Here is a 13,884-nt window from a genome sequence, read left to right on the forward strand (position 1 = left end):
CAGGAATCCTTGGGGATGTGTCCAACCAGACAATTGGAAATAAGGTGTAACTTTGAGCCTGCATCTGAGCTGGAATATTATTGGTAGAATTTCCTGTTGTAGATAAAACAATAGCCACTCCAGCAGCCAAAGACTTCCTAAACCGTTCTGACCACCACAGGTGGCATAATTTCCTATTGTTCTCAAATACTGATATATTCTAGAGAAATCTAATTTTTATGAAGTTTCCTAAGATAAATGTGCTGAGGATCTGAGTATACTTCTAGTTATTGCATTGGAACGTAATTTGATACAATAAAATTCTAGGCGGTTCTTTGACATCTGGGTAGTGGAATTGGGCAAGTGGATTTGTGCCTATGTATTTTGCTGTAAGTTCATATTTTTATATTATTTACATTTTGCCTTATTTAATAAATGTTCTAGGTACTATCCTTGTACTTTAATAATTATAATCGAATTCTAATTCATGCTATTATCTAAGTTTAGTAGGAAAGTAGGATTGGGCTTTGGATTTAGATAAATTTTGGTCTGGTTGGATTATCTTGCACATATTATTGAACTTCTCTGAATATCTTCTTTTATAACTAAATAAAGAATACAGTAGTATATGATATAGAACATCAGCTTAATACGGTGACTGGATCATACCAAATATTGAAGAAAATAGTGTCCTGTCTTCTGCTAGAAAAAGAGTAAGTTGGCATTTTGTAGCTGTGTATGATCAGATGCATTTGTTTTTCAGTTGGGAATATTTCATGAATCATCTTTATGTTCTCAGTCTTACAATTTTTCCTTTTCATAATGCAGCCATCTCTCTCTATAGAAATCCTGAAGCACAATACCAACTGTGCTGTGTCGGTAATTTTGTCCAGAGCCTGCTGACAGTGATCCCTTCAGCAGTAGCATTTACTTTTTTGCCTTAAAAATTGTCTCACAAAAGTTGTCTACAAAGCATGAGCATTATTCTTAGTCCTGCCACTGCTTCTATGCAACAGAGTCATCAGTAATATGTACGTTTTCAGTTTGGCTCAGGTCTGTTTCTCTACTTTGCTCAAAAGGTACCACTGACCTTTTAATTGGCTGGGTTGCAGATGACTGAGCTGGCATAAATGAGGGCCATTCAGAAAATAAATCTTCCCTGTTTCTGTCCAGTCTGTCATCAAGAGTCGGAAAAAAATTCCACTAAAAGTTCATAAATCTTCCATCTTCCTTCCCAAAGGGATGTGAGAGAACGGCTCTTCTGCCGTTATGGATGACAGCACTCCTGCATGTGTGCGTAAGGTTTTCAATGTTAACATTTTCTGCTGATATCATGGGTGGCAAGAGTTGGCTTCCTGCAGGCAGGAGTGGAATTAGACATTTGGACTGGTCAAGGACAGCATGGATATATATCTGGGGTACGTAAATTTTCCAAGCTCCGCAAATGAGCTAAAGATAACTTACATTTTCCAGAATGAAAACCCACAGTAACAGGAGGCTCAAAGGGCCTGAGAACAACTTAGAAAGCCTGAAGGGAGAGGGAAGAATTTAAATCATGGAGTTCATCATCTTATTCCAGGTGTTTAAGCATGTCCAAAAGCGTAGATAAAGAAGTTGAGCTTCTCAGAGGAGTAAATACAGTTTGCACTGAATTCACAACCCTCTTAACCCCCACCACTCACATCCCCACTGGGTTAAGCTCAGGGTGTTTAGGTCTCAGGTTCTTCTCCCCTTAAGCCGTTAGAGAAAGTATGTTTCAGGGATCTCCACTAGTTAGGAGGTGAGATCAGGACCCCAGGCCCCAGGATCGTAGAAATCTCTAGATGAGTAAAATAAAACTTGGCAAACTTTGGTAGGATCCTTAAGCAAAGATTGGGAAATTCTTTTCTTGTTTGGTTAAAAGAGTTCCTGGACTCCAGCAGATTAGGGTAGCTACATAGCTGATGTGCACCAGCCTGGAACAGAGTTTGCTCTTTGTGGTTACAGCAGATGAAAAGGCTAAACATTCACATCCTGAAATTCTGTCTGACTTGTTATATCAGCAGGACAACATGAAGTGGGCTTCACCTGAAAAGTAAGACAGGCAGCCTGTGAATTGCTCCTTATGTCCTACATGAATAATTGCAAGGGACTTAGATTGGCAGTTTGAAACCATGACATCCAAATGTGAACTATTTGAGATTTTTTAAAATTTTATTTTTAAAATATCAAGTTGGATGAAGTTTTAAAATCTTCATCCCAGATTTTTTTTTTTTTGTGTGTGTGCTTATCCTTTTTCTCTCCCCCATGCCTTCTTGTCATGTTCACAACCCTTTTAACCCCCACCACTCACATCCCCACTGGGTTAAGCTCGGGTGTTTAGGTCTCAGGTTCATTTCCCCTTAAGGCACATCACTCACATGAATATTGTGAGCTGACTCAGCAGCAATAAAATTACTTTTGAAATTTCAAGACCATGGCTCTTCATGAAGCAACTCTGGGAAAAATAAAGATGTTTTCATGACAGTCAGGGGACATGTGGTGGAGGCAGTAGCATCTTGGCTGAAAGCGCCAGAGAGGAACTTGTTGGGCTGGGGAGGTGAGTGAGGTGACCTCTGATGGAGAAAGCAAACCGTTCCTTGATGACTAAGTAGTCACTCAGATGGCTCTCTTGAGTTCCTTTCAGATTTGTGAGATAGATACAAACAAGATTTAAATTCAATAGCTTAGGGCTGGGGTTGTGGCTCAGTGGTAGAGCACTTGCCTAGCACATGTGAGGCACTGGGTTTGATCCTCAGCACCACATAAAAATAAATAAACAAAATAAAGGTATTGTGTCCATCTACAACTTAAAAAATGTAAAAAAATTCAATAGCTTATATCTTTACCTTGTGTAGGATTTCAAAAGATTGTACGTTCGTTCTTTTTTTTCTTTTTTGAGACAAGTGTAACTATTGTGTCTTAAAATATCTTAACTATGTTATGGAAAATGATCAAATGGCACATTTCAAAATCAAAATTGTAAGCTGTGGTTGATGTGGCAGCCTATAGCAGAATGGGACTGATTTCTGCATTATTAATGATTTCTTGGTGGCAGTTCACCTGGTAAGTCTCTGGTTATACACTCCTCAGTGAAAATATTTATATCCTTTGGTTGGTTCATTGGATGTCTCAGGGAGAAGTGCTGATTGGAATAAGGATCAGGACCCACCTGGAGACAGGTAGCCATGTTTGCTGAGCCAATGACAAATTGACACATCCAAGGAAACTTTGCTCCCTACAGGGATGACCTCTAGCACTTCTCAAACTTCCCTCTGTGGTCTCGCTAATGAGAATGAATGCCACCTTCCTCTGGAATAGTGGAGGACAATCAGGTCGCTGCTAAAAGACAACTTTTCACACTCTTGCTTCCTCGAGAGAATGTAAAACTAATTGGTGTGCGGTGTGAAAGGATAAAATTTGGCCAGAATGGCAGGTGTGAACATTCCTTCTTCACATCCTGCAGAGTCATCAGGGAACATGATGGAGCTTTTCTGATGTGAGATCATTTCCCATCGCACAGTGCTGGTCGCCGCATGACTCTACCAACCAAGAAGTGGAGTGCTGTTGTGAAAGCTGCTGACAGGTATGATGTGGTTCTGGGAACAGTCTCATGGCACTGTGCTGGAAACTCACTCATTAGCTGTGATCTTGCAAAAATTCTGAGACAAAGTGATTTGATCACCAGTATGTCATATAAAGAAGTTTTGGTATCACTTTAAAAGGCATGGTAGATGAACATGAAAATGAAACCTATCTATCTAATGAAAAAAATTCCATTTGGGGTAGAATATATTCAAACACTTCAAGCATGAATGTGTGTGTGTGTGTGTGTGTGTGTTATAGAAAAAAAAAGAAAATCCATTTACTTATGAGGACCTCTGTGGAACCTACTAAAAATTGAATAGCCAAGAGCATGTCTCTTAATTTTGGAACAACAGGATGTTTAAAAACCAAAGGAAGTGAATGTCAGAGTGAGTGAAAAATAAGAGCCAGAAAATATCAAGGTGAGTTATGATATCAATAGACCAATGAATTGCCAATGACTCAGAGGAGCTTTATGAGCCTTGGCAGGCAATTAGGTAAGAGTACTTTTTCCTCTCGTAGCAATTTGAAGGTGTTATTAACCATGTATACTGAAATTTGATGGGCTAAAAAAAAACACTTTAAAAAATAATTTATACATGGAATTGTTCCCTCTACTCTACTTAAATAGCAAACCCCCCAAAACCTCATGATGAGCTGAAGTAAGAGATTTTTATACCAGAGATGACTAAAACTGAAAGTATGAAACCTTCTATTTTTAGTGGATCCTGATGTTCTTTACTGCTTGCATTCCTGGTTTCCAGATAATGTGTTCTCCAGTTGGCTGGTTATTGTGCTGTAAATCACATTTCACTATGTCAGCAAACAATGGCATGTACTTAAAGAGTAATGCAAAATCATCGTGGAAAAAACTAACACAAAAACTCCCATTTAGAAGTGGTCCCTTCCCTTAGAAAATGAAGGACAATAAAAGAGGAATTAAAATGAAAAGACAACACAAGTGTTGTTTTATTTGACTATGTAAGTACATATACTTGTTTGTTTCTACATATTTGTGAAAACAAGTGACCAATCCATTAATGGAATAAAGATTCCAGGATTTTTGCTTGAGATATAATTTATGTACTTTATGTATATTATATTATTTCAAACAAAATTATCAAATTTACATACAAATATATATCAGAATAAATTTTAACAGACATTGAATACTCAATATTCAATTTGTGTATATGTTTGGAATATACATTATATATATTGAATTATATTGTGAACTCTTCAACTAATTCCAATTGCATCATATTATCAAATATTTATTTTTAAGTCTGACCGTTATGTTCATTAACTACAGACTGACGCAGAGTTGTTGTTGCTGTGTAAATGTGCCACTAATTTTGAGATTTCAGTACTTTCCTCATATTTTGAGTATGCTTATCTTGAATTGCCTGCCACTATGGCAGAATGTGGCCACAAAACCCCCCACCAAATCACAGGGGGAAAATAGTGTTTGCAAAGTTAAATGAACACTTTCTACCTTTTGATCATTTCATATGTTGGATTATGCATTAGGATTAAAATACATATTCACAGAGCTGGGCATGGTGATGTGTGCCTGTAGTTTCAGCTGCTGGGGAGGCTGAGGCAGGAGGCTCACTTTGAGCCCAGGAGTTCAAGACCAGTTTGTGCAACATAGCAAAATCCTGTCAAAAAATTGCAGTTTTATATATTATACATAAAGTACATAAATTATATAAGTTCTGTTGAACTAAGTTTTGTCCCCTGAAATATTTCAACTGTTTTAAAATGAATTATTATAAATTTTCTGAACATACCTATTTATAGAAGTATTTTTAAAGATTGAAATGTATTAGGGCTGGGGTTGTGGCTCAGTGGTAAAGCACTTGCCTAGCATGTGTGAGGCACTGGGTTCAATTCTCAGCACAGCATATAAATAAAATAAAGGTTCATCAACAACTAAAAAAAAAAGATTGAAATGTATTAAAATAATGAAATTCCAAGTGAAGGAAAACAGATAAAATGGAAGATGACAAAAGGTTTACTGGGCTCCATTTGTGGTCTTTTTTTGTTGCTGAATCACGGTTAAAGATACAATTAAATTTACAATTAACTCAAAAATAAAATTAAATGTATAATTTTGGAATATTAGAAAGCAGAATCTAAAGATAAACAATCTCATATAAATCAATGGAAAAAGTAGAATTTTCATCAGTGCTATGTAGTAACATATTTGATCATTAGGAATCCTTCACTATCAGCATAAGATTTTGCCAATGTATATAAATCTGCTTTTTCGCTTTCTGTGTCAATCAAAAATAGTACCCTGGCATTTCATTTCGTGTTTCACAGTCTAGAAATTCTTAGTAACTTGAGGACATGTGACTTGAAAACTGAGAATTATTTTCTCTCCCAGTCTTCATAGCTATAGAGTTAAGAGTCGAACAATTCCCAGTGCATCACAGAGAGCAAAAAAATATTAAATTCATGGGCTAAGGTTTTGCCATTGAAAACTGACTACAGAGGTTTTTCAGAGGGAGGGGCAACACAAGCTAAGAGCTTGAAATCTTGCCGTCTCCCTCTCACCAAGAGTTTTCCAAGTAAATAGGTAATAAAAATCTCAGGATCTCAGTTTCTACATCTCCAAATAAAATAATGGTTTCAAAAAGGATTGCTTGAATAAATAGACTCTAAGTTACTTTCGGGTTAAAAATCTGATTCTCATATAGCCCTGTTCATAAATGCACAGATACAGAATTCAACCCTATGGAATCTGCAGAGTGATTTCTAAAGTATGAGAGTTATTTCACCTCCTGGTGGCTGAGTTTCCTTCGCTATGTGACTTTAGTCTTTCCCATCTGTGGCATCTGACCCATTACAGCTATATCCTGATTCAGGGCTTTGGCTGAGCAGGGATGTCCATGTACATTCCTTATAATCCAGAGAAGCTCATATCTCCCACAGAAATATCTGAGGAAACTTGAAGGATTTTTTTGTTTGTGCTGGTACATTTTTCTGCATGGCCTCCCTGGGGGCAAAGAAAGAAATGTGTAACTTTGTAATGCCAGTGACTGCCCAGCAATATTCCAGTCATAGGTATCTGGAATTGAGAAAGTGCAAAGGTGTTGTCACAGCTCTTTATGACAGGTCGTGAACATGTGATCCATACTCTTCCCAGGAGACTAGGGATGGACCAACACTTTGGAGGCAGAGCTTGGGCATCCCAGTTGAAACAACAGGCTGTGTGACCGTAAGGAATGTGACCTCTCTGCTTTCTAAATGGGCACCATGGATTACATAAGCTTACATTTGTAAAGCATCTTGAATGGCACTGCAGATTCTAGGAGTGTTCTCTTTGCCCTGCCCTGCCCTTCCCTGCCGTGTTTATCCTGTGACAAATAAAATTAACTCACCTGTGAGACTGTCAATGTGTTCAGCACTGGCCTTCTCTTTGGACAAGAGGATGCCATCTGCAGAATTCTGCACCAGCTTCAAGAACATAATGTACTTAGAAAAATACTTGTCAATGTGGACTCTGGATGAATCTCTCTTTATTAAAAACAAAAACAGTCAACCAACCAGGGCAAGGAGCAATGCACATCATCCATTATTAGAGAGATCTGCAATTTTTTTTAAAGCAGCTTTCTTTTTTGTTTTTAAATTAAAAAAAAAATCTTACTTTTTTGTAGTTGTAGATGAGCAGATGCCTTTATTTTATTTGTTTATTTTTTATATGGTGCTGAGGATTGAACCCAGTGCCTCAGGTGTGCAAAGTAAGCGCTCTGCCAGTGCGCTATAGCCCCACCCCCCTTAAAAAAGCAGCTTTCTTGATAAGGAATTCACATACCACACGATTATCTTTTTAAAGCATATATTTCAATGGATTTTTTATGTTCACAGCATGTGGTATATACACCCATTACCAGTTAATTTTGGAATTTTTTTTTAACCCTGTAAAAACCTAAACACACTATCTGTCACCCTGCTTTTCAACTTGAAATCCTCCTTCCTCCCAGCTTTAACCCTACTGGTGTGGCCTGAATATGCTTTGTCCCCTAAGGGTTCATGTGTAGGGCTGGCTCCTTGATGTGTTAAATGGTGTAGAGCCTTTAAGAGGTAGGGCCTGCTGGGAAGTCCTTGACTCACTGGGGGAGACGCCCTTGGGCTCTCTGAGATCAGATGGTTGTAACAGTAAACCTAACACCTGCATTCCTCCCTCTCTGGCTTCCTGCTTTGGGATGTGACCTCTTCCTCTTATATATGCTCCCCGCATTGTGATGCCACCAACCATGAGGTATTTGCCAGAGCTGAGCTGACGCAAGTGATGGGCTCTTGTAACTCCAGAACTGTGAGCTCAATAAACTTCTTTTCTTTATAAAGTTACCTAGCTTTAGGTATTTCATTGCAGTAATGAAAAATGGATTAATACACTAAGGTAAGAATGATGTACTTTATGTCTGTATAGATTTGTTTATTCTGGAAATTTCATACAGATGGAACTATATGTTGTCTTTTTGATCAAACTTATTTGGCTTAGTACATTGTTAGAGTTTATCCACATTGTTGCATGTTTCTTATTTTGTTTGCTTGTTTTCAGTTTTATTCTATTTATTTTTTTAGTACTATTATTTTTTTATTGGTTTTATTTTTTAAATACATGACAGCAAAATGCATCACAATTCTTATTACACATATAGATCAATTTTTCATATCTCTGTTTGTATATAAAGTATGTTCACACCAATTTATGTCTTCATACATATACTTTGGATAATGATGTCCATCACATTCCACCATCATTTCTAATTCCCTGCCCACTCCCTTCCCCTCCCACCCCTCTTACCTATCTAGAATTCATTTGTTCCCCCTTCCTATCCCACTATGAGTCAGCTTTCTTATCAGAGAAAACATTCCGCATTTTTTTGGGAGGGATTGGCTAACTTCACTTAGCATTATCTTTTCCAACACCATCCATTTACCTGCAAATGCCTTGATTTTATTCTTTTATTGCTGAGTAAAATTCCATTGTGTATATATGCCATATTTTTTTTATTCATTCATCCATTGAAGGGCATCTAGGTTGGTTCCACAGTTTAGCTATTGTGAATTGTGCTGCTATAAACATTGATGTGGCTGTGTCCCTGTATATGCTGTTTTTAAGTCCTTTGGGTATAGTCCAAGGAGAAGGATAGCTGGGTCAAATGGTGGTTCCATTTCTAGATTTCCAAGGAATCTCCATACTGCTTTCCATATTGACTGCACCAATTTGCAGTCCCACCAGCAATGTATGAGTATACCTTTTCCCCCCACATTCTCATCAACACTTATTGTTGTTTGTCTTCATAATAGCTGCCATTCTGACCGGAGTGAGATGGTATCTTAGAGTAGTTTTGATTTGCATTCCTCTAATTGCTAGAGATGATGAACATTTTTTCATATATTTGTCGATTGATTGAATATCCTCTTCTGAGAAGTGTCATTTATTTGTTGACTTTTTCTTCTTTTAAGGAATGAACTCCATGCAATGAACTTTCCTCTTAGAACTGCTTTCATAGTGTCCCAGAGATTTCCATATGTTGTGTCTATGTTCCCATTTACCTCTAGTAATTTTTAAATCTTCTCTTTGATGTTTTCTGAAACCCATTGTTCATTCAGTAGCATATTGTTTAGTCTTCAGCTGTTGGAGTAATTTTTATTTTGTTATTGATTTCCAATTTTATTCCATTATGATCTGATAAAATACATGGTAGTATCTCTACTTTTTTGTATTTGCTAAGAGTTGCTTTGTGGCACAGTATATGTATATGGTCTATTTTAGAGAAGGATTCATGTGCTGTTGAGAAGAAAGTGTATCTGCTTGATGCAGGTTGAAATATTCTATATATGTCAGTTAAGTCTAAGTTATTGATTGTATTATTGAGTTATATAGATTCTTTATTCAACTTTTGTTTCAAAGATCTATCCAGTGGTGAAAGAGGTGTGTTTAAGTCACCCAAGATTATTGTGTTGTGATCAATTTGCCTCTTGAACTTGAGAAGAATTTGTTTCATGAACATAGCTGCACCATTGTTTGGGGCATATGTATTTATGATTGTTATGTCTTATTGGTATATGGTTCACTTGAGCAGTATGTAGTGTCCGTCTTTACCCCATTTGATGAACTTTGGCTTGAAGTCTACTTTATTTGATATGAGGATAGAAACCTCTGCTTTCTTCTGCAGTCCGTGTGAGTGGTATGATTTTTCCCAACCTTTCACCTTCAGTCTGTGTATGTCTTTATCTATCAGATGAGTCTCCTGGAGGCAGCATATTGTTGGGTCTTTGTTTTTAATCTAATCTGTTAGTCTATGTCTTTTGATTGGTGCATTTAAGCCATTAATATTCAGGGTTACTATTGAGACATGGTTTGCATTCCCAGCCGTAGTTGATTATTTTTGTTATTTAACTTGACTTGATTTTCTTCTTTGATTAGTTTTTCTTTTAGGGTACTACCTCCCTCTGCTGATTTTCATTGCTGTTTTTTGTTCCCTCTTCAAGGAATATTTTTCCAAGGATGTTTTGCAGTGTCAATTTTCTAGCTATAAATTCTTTTTACTTTTGTTTATCATGGAAGGTTTTTATTTCATTTTCAAATCTAAAGCTTAATTTTGCTGGATACAAGATTCTTGGTTGGAACCCATTTTCTTTCAGAACTTGATACATGTTGTTCCAGGATCTTCTAGCTTTCAGGGTCTGTGCTGAAAATTTTGCCATTATGCTAGTCGGTTTTCCCCTATATGTAATCTGATTCCTTTCTCTTGAGGCTTTTAATATTCTCTCCTTATTCTGTATGTGGGGCATTTTCATTATAACGTGCCTTGGTGTGGATCTGTTGTGATTTTGTAAACTCAGCATCCTGTAGGCTTCTTGAATTTGGATATCCAATTCATTCTTCATGTTTGGAAAATTTTCTGGCATTATTTCATTAAATAGATTGTTCATTCCTTTGGTTTGGACCTCTATACCTTCCTCTATCCCAATAACTCTTAAATTTGGTCTTTTTATGCTATCCCATATTTCTTGAATGTTCTGCTTGTGGTTTCTTACCATTATCACTGTGTGATCTATACTCTTTTCAAGATTGTATATTTTGTCTTCATTGTCTGATGTCCTATCTTCCAAGTGGTCTACTCTGTTGGTGATGCTTTCATTTGAGCTTTTAATTTGGTTTATTATTTCTTTCATTTCAAGGATTTCCTCTTTGTTTTTTTTTTAAGCCCCTCTATCTCCCTGTTGAGGTGATCTTTTGCTTTCTGTATTTGTCTATGTAGCTTCTTGTCGAAGTGATCTTTCACTGCCTGTATTTGCTCCTTATATGTTCCTTGAGTTCACAGAACATTTTAACCATGTACATCCTAAACTCCTTCTCTGTCATTCCTCCTGCTATGGCTGCTAATGATTCTAATGATGTGGTGTCTCATTTGTTTGGGGCACTTTCTTCCCTTGTCTTTTCATGTTGTTTGTGTGTCTTCCTTTCCAGCTCTGTGGGTCTAGGTTGTTATTGTTTTTACCCTATAGGTTTGTAGTGCTTTGGTAGGGTTCCAAGACCTCTCCTTTATGGGGAGGACAATGTTAACAGATCCCAATATCAACAATATACCAACTATGAACAATTTGTTGTTATTAAGACGTTTACAGTTTAGTCTCGATGTACAGAAATGTTGGATTCATTTTTTATCTAAAATATAATCAGTAATTTTGTAAAAGGGCTTACAGTTTCTGGCAGTGGACAATAAAATAGGTGTGGGGCTTAGGACAATATGCTGAGGAGGTAGGATGTGAGGATATAGAGTTAATATATCTTAGGAAGTATGAAGGGGAAATCTAATGAAAGGGTTAGTAGCAAGAGACAGGAAGTAATTTAGGGTAGGCAAGTACATGGGATGACAGTAGACTACATAAAACAAGCACATAAATGTATTTAGAAAAATACAGATGATAAAACAGTAAAATTTGGAGGGGGAAAGAAAAGTGAAAGAATAAAAAGAAAAAAAAAGGGCATATACAACATATTCAGATGACTCAGTCCTCAAAGTCCTATTTCATGCAAAGTTCTTGGTTTCACATATGTTGGGGATGTGAGGGCCTGAGATGGAGAGGTAGAAGAGAAAAATCTAACCAACCAACAAACAAAAAGCAAGAAGGAAGAAGCCAGGGTTGTAGCTAACTTTAGAGATCCACGTCTTTCCTGCTTCTCTTCTCATCCAGGAGGTGGTGTCAATTGTTGTAAGCTGGTGTCTCTGCCCTCCAGATGGTGGAGGTAACCTGGGTGGGAAGACTGGTCCTGGTGCAGGGTGCCTGGATGTGGGGAGTGGCACCCACCAGTCCCTGCAGAAAAACTACACCTCACGAGTCTCCTTTCGGGACTGCTAGCTCATATGACGTGAGGGCCCAGTACTATATCCCTTCTTGCCTGAAGATTTCCCAGTTCTTGATCTCTCCCTTTCCCCTAACAGTTCCCAATTGAGGAAACTCTCACCCCAGGGGCTCCTGTGGGCAGCTTCCTTGTCCCACTGCACACCTGTGTTGGACAACTACTGCGTTGGGTTACCACCAATGGGGAGGGGGGTACCTGGCCTCTGGAGATCCCATCTGGGAACTGCCCCCAGCTAAATGGTGAGAATGTTGAGTCAAGATGGCAGCTGTCTGCTTTCAGCCCCGGAGTGTCTGGTGAGGTGGAGGGAGCCTGGTGAGGTGGGGGGAGTGGGGCGATGGCATTGTGCTGTGGGTAGGTAGCAGCTGAGTGACTTTGGTGGGAGCGCAGTGAAGTCTTGGTGATCTGTAGGTGTGTTGATAGGTGATTCTGCTAAGGTGCTCACCGAGGCCCGGTAGAACTAAAGTGCTAGAACTTCCAGCTCTGGTTCCTGCTCTAACGCTGGGCGTCCTACTGGAATGCTGAGGCCCAGAGCCCCGCATGGGGTCACAGCATTGGTGATTTCTGCTGAGAGCACCCGGATAGGGGTCCTCTAATAGTCTCAGAGATGGAGTATTCCGACTAGGCAAGATCTGTGGGTCTGGTGGTGTGGGGCCTGGGGCGGCTCACTCCCTTCCCACCGCCATGTTTGCTGCATGTTTCAATAATTCATTCTTTTTTTAAAAAAAACTTCAGAATTGTTCTTTTTTCATTTTTTATTGTAGCTAAATTTATATTGCATAAAATTTGTCACTTTAACCATTTTTAAATGTACAGTTCAAGTGCATTAATTATACTTACAATGTTGGGCAATATCAACCCTATCTATTTTCTCTCTCTCTTTTTTTTTTTAATTTTTCTGGTTCCAGGGTTTGAACCCAGGGGTGCTTACATTCCCAACCCTATTTATTTATTATTTTGAGATAGGATCTCCCTAAGTTGCTGAGACTGGCTTTGAATTCGTGATCCTCCTGCCTTGGCATCTCAAGTTACGGGAACTCCAGGCATGCCTCATCACACCCAGCACCACCACTATCAATTTTTAAGGGCTTTCATCACTCCAAACAGGAATTGTAGACATTGAACAATAATTTCCAACATACCCTTTGGGTCCCTGGTAACCTCAAATCTCCTCTCTCCAAGAATTTGCTTATTCTAGAAATGAATTTATCCTTCTAGATACTTCAGTTAGGTGTAATCATACAATGTGTGTCCTTCTGTGTCTGACTTATTTCCCTTAGCACAACATTTCAAGGCTCTATGAGTAATGCTTCCTCTTGTGGATATTCTACGTTCTGTTGATTCATTCATCAGCTGATGGGACGCTTGGCTGTATCTACCTTCCGTTACTGTGAATAATGCCACAGGGAGCATTGGCATACAAATATCTGTTCCAGGGCCCAGTTTCATTCCTTTTGAGAAGACACGTAGGAGTGGAATTGCTGTGTCATATGATAATTTGATGCTTGAGGAATTGAATGGCCAGACTGTTTTCCAAAGTGCACCAATTATAATTCCATTATTAATACTGAGTGCTCCAATTTTTCCTTAGCCCCAGCAACACTTGTCTTTATTTTGATTGTAGTCATACTAGTGAGTGTGAGTGGTCTCTCACTGTGGTTTTAGATTTTCATTTCCCTGATGACTTATGACATTGCGTACTGTTCGTGTGCTTATTGCCACTTGTAATTCTTATACTGTTAAAGGGAATGTAAATTTTATGGAGAACAGTTTTAAGCCAATAAACCCATTTCTAGGAATTTGCCTTAAAGAGGTAATTACAAAAAATGTGAAATGATGTTCTCCAAGTTAGTGCAGATTTTTAAAAACAATAAATAAAATTTGGAGACATATTCTGCAATAGAAGTTTTTAC

At 38.1% G+C, this 13,884-nt stretch overlaps 1 long non-coding RNA gene across 1 annotated transcript in view; it reads left to right on the plus strand.

Moving 5' to 3' along the window:
* Window positions 1–606: 606 nt before the first annotated feature.
* Window positions 607–13,884, plus strand: part of LOC125616929 — a 205,242-nt gene continuing 191,964 nt past the window's right edge. The window contains exons 1-2 of the long non-coding RNA XR_007347711.1: window positions 607–1,397; window positions 3,376–3,583. This is a non-coding gene — a long non-coding RNA (uncharacterized LOC125616929). The remainder of the gene's footprint in view (window positions 1,398–3,375; window positions 3,584–13,884) is intronic.

This window comes from Marmota marmota, unplaced genomic scaffold (assembly GCF_001458135.2).
Source record: "Marmota marmota marmota unplaced genomic scaffold, marMar, whole genome shotgun sequence".
Taxonomy (NCBI): domain Eukaryota; kingdom Metazoa; phylum Chordata; class Mammalia; order Rodentia; family Sciuridae; genus Marmota; species Marmota marmota.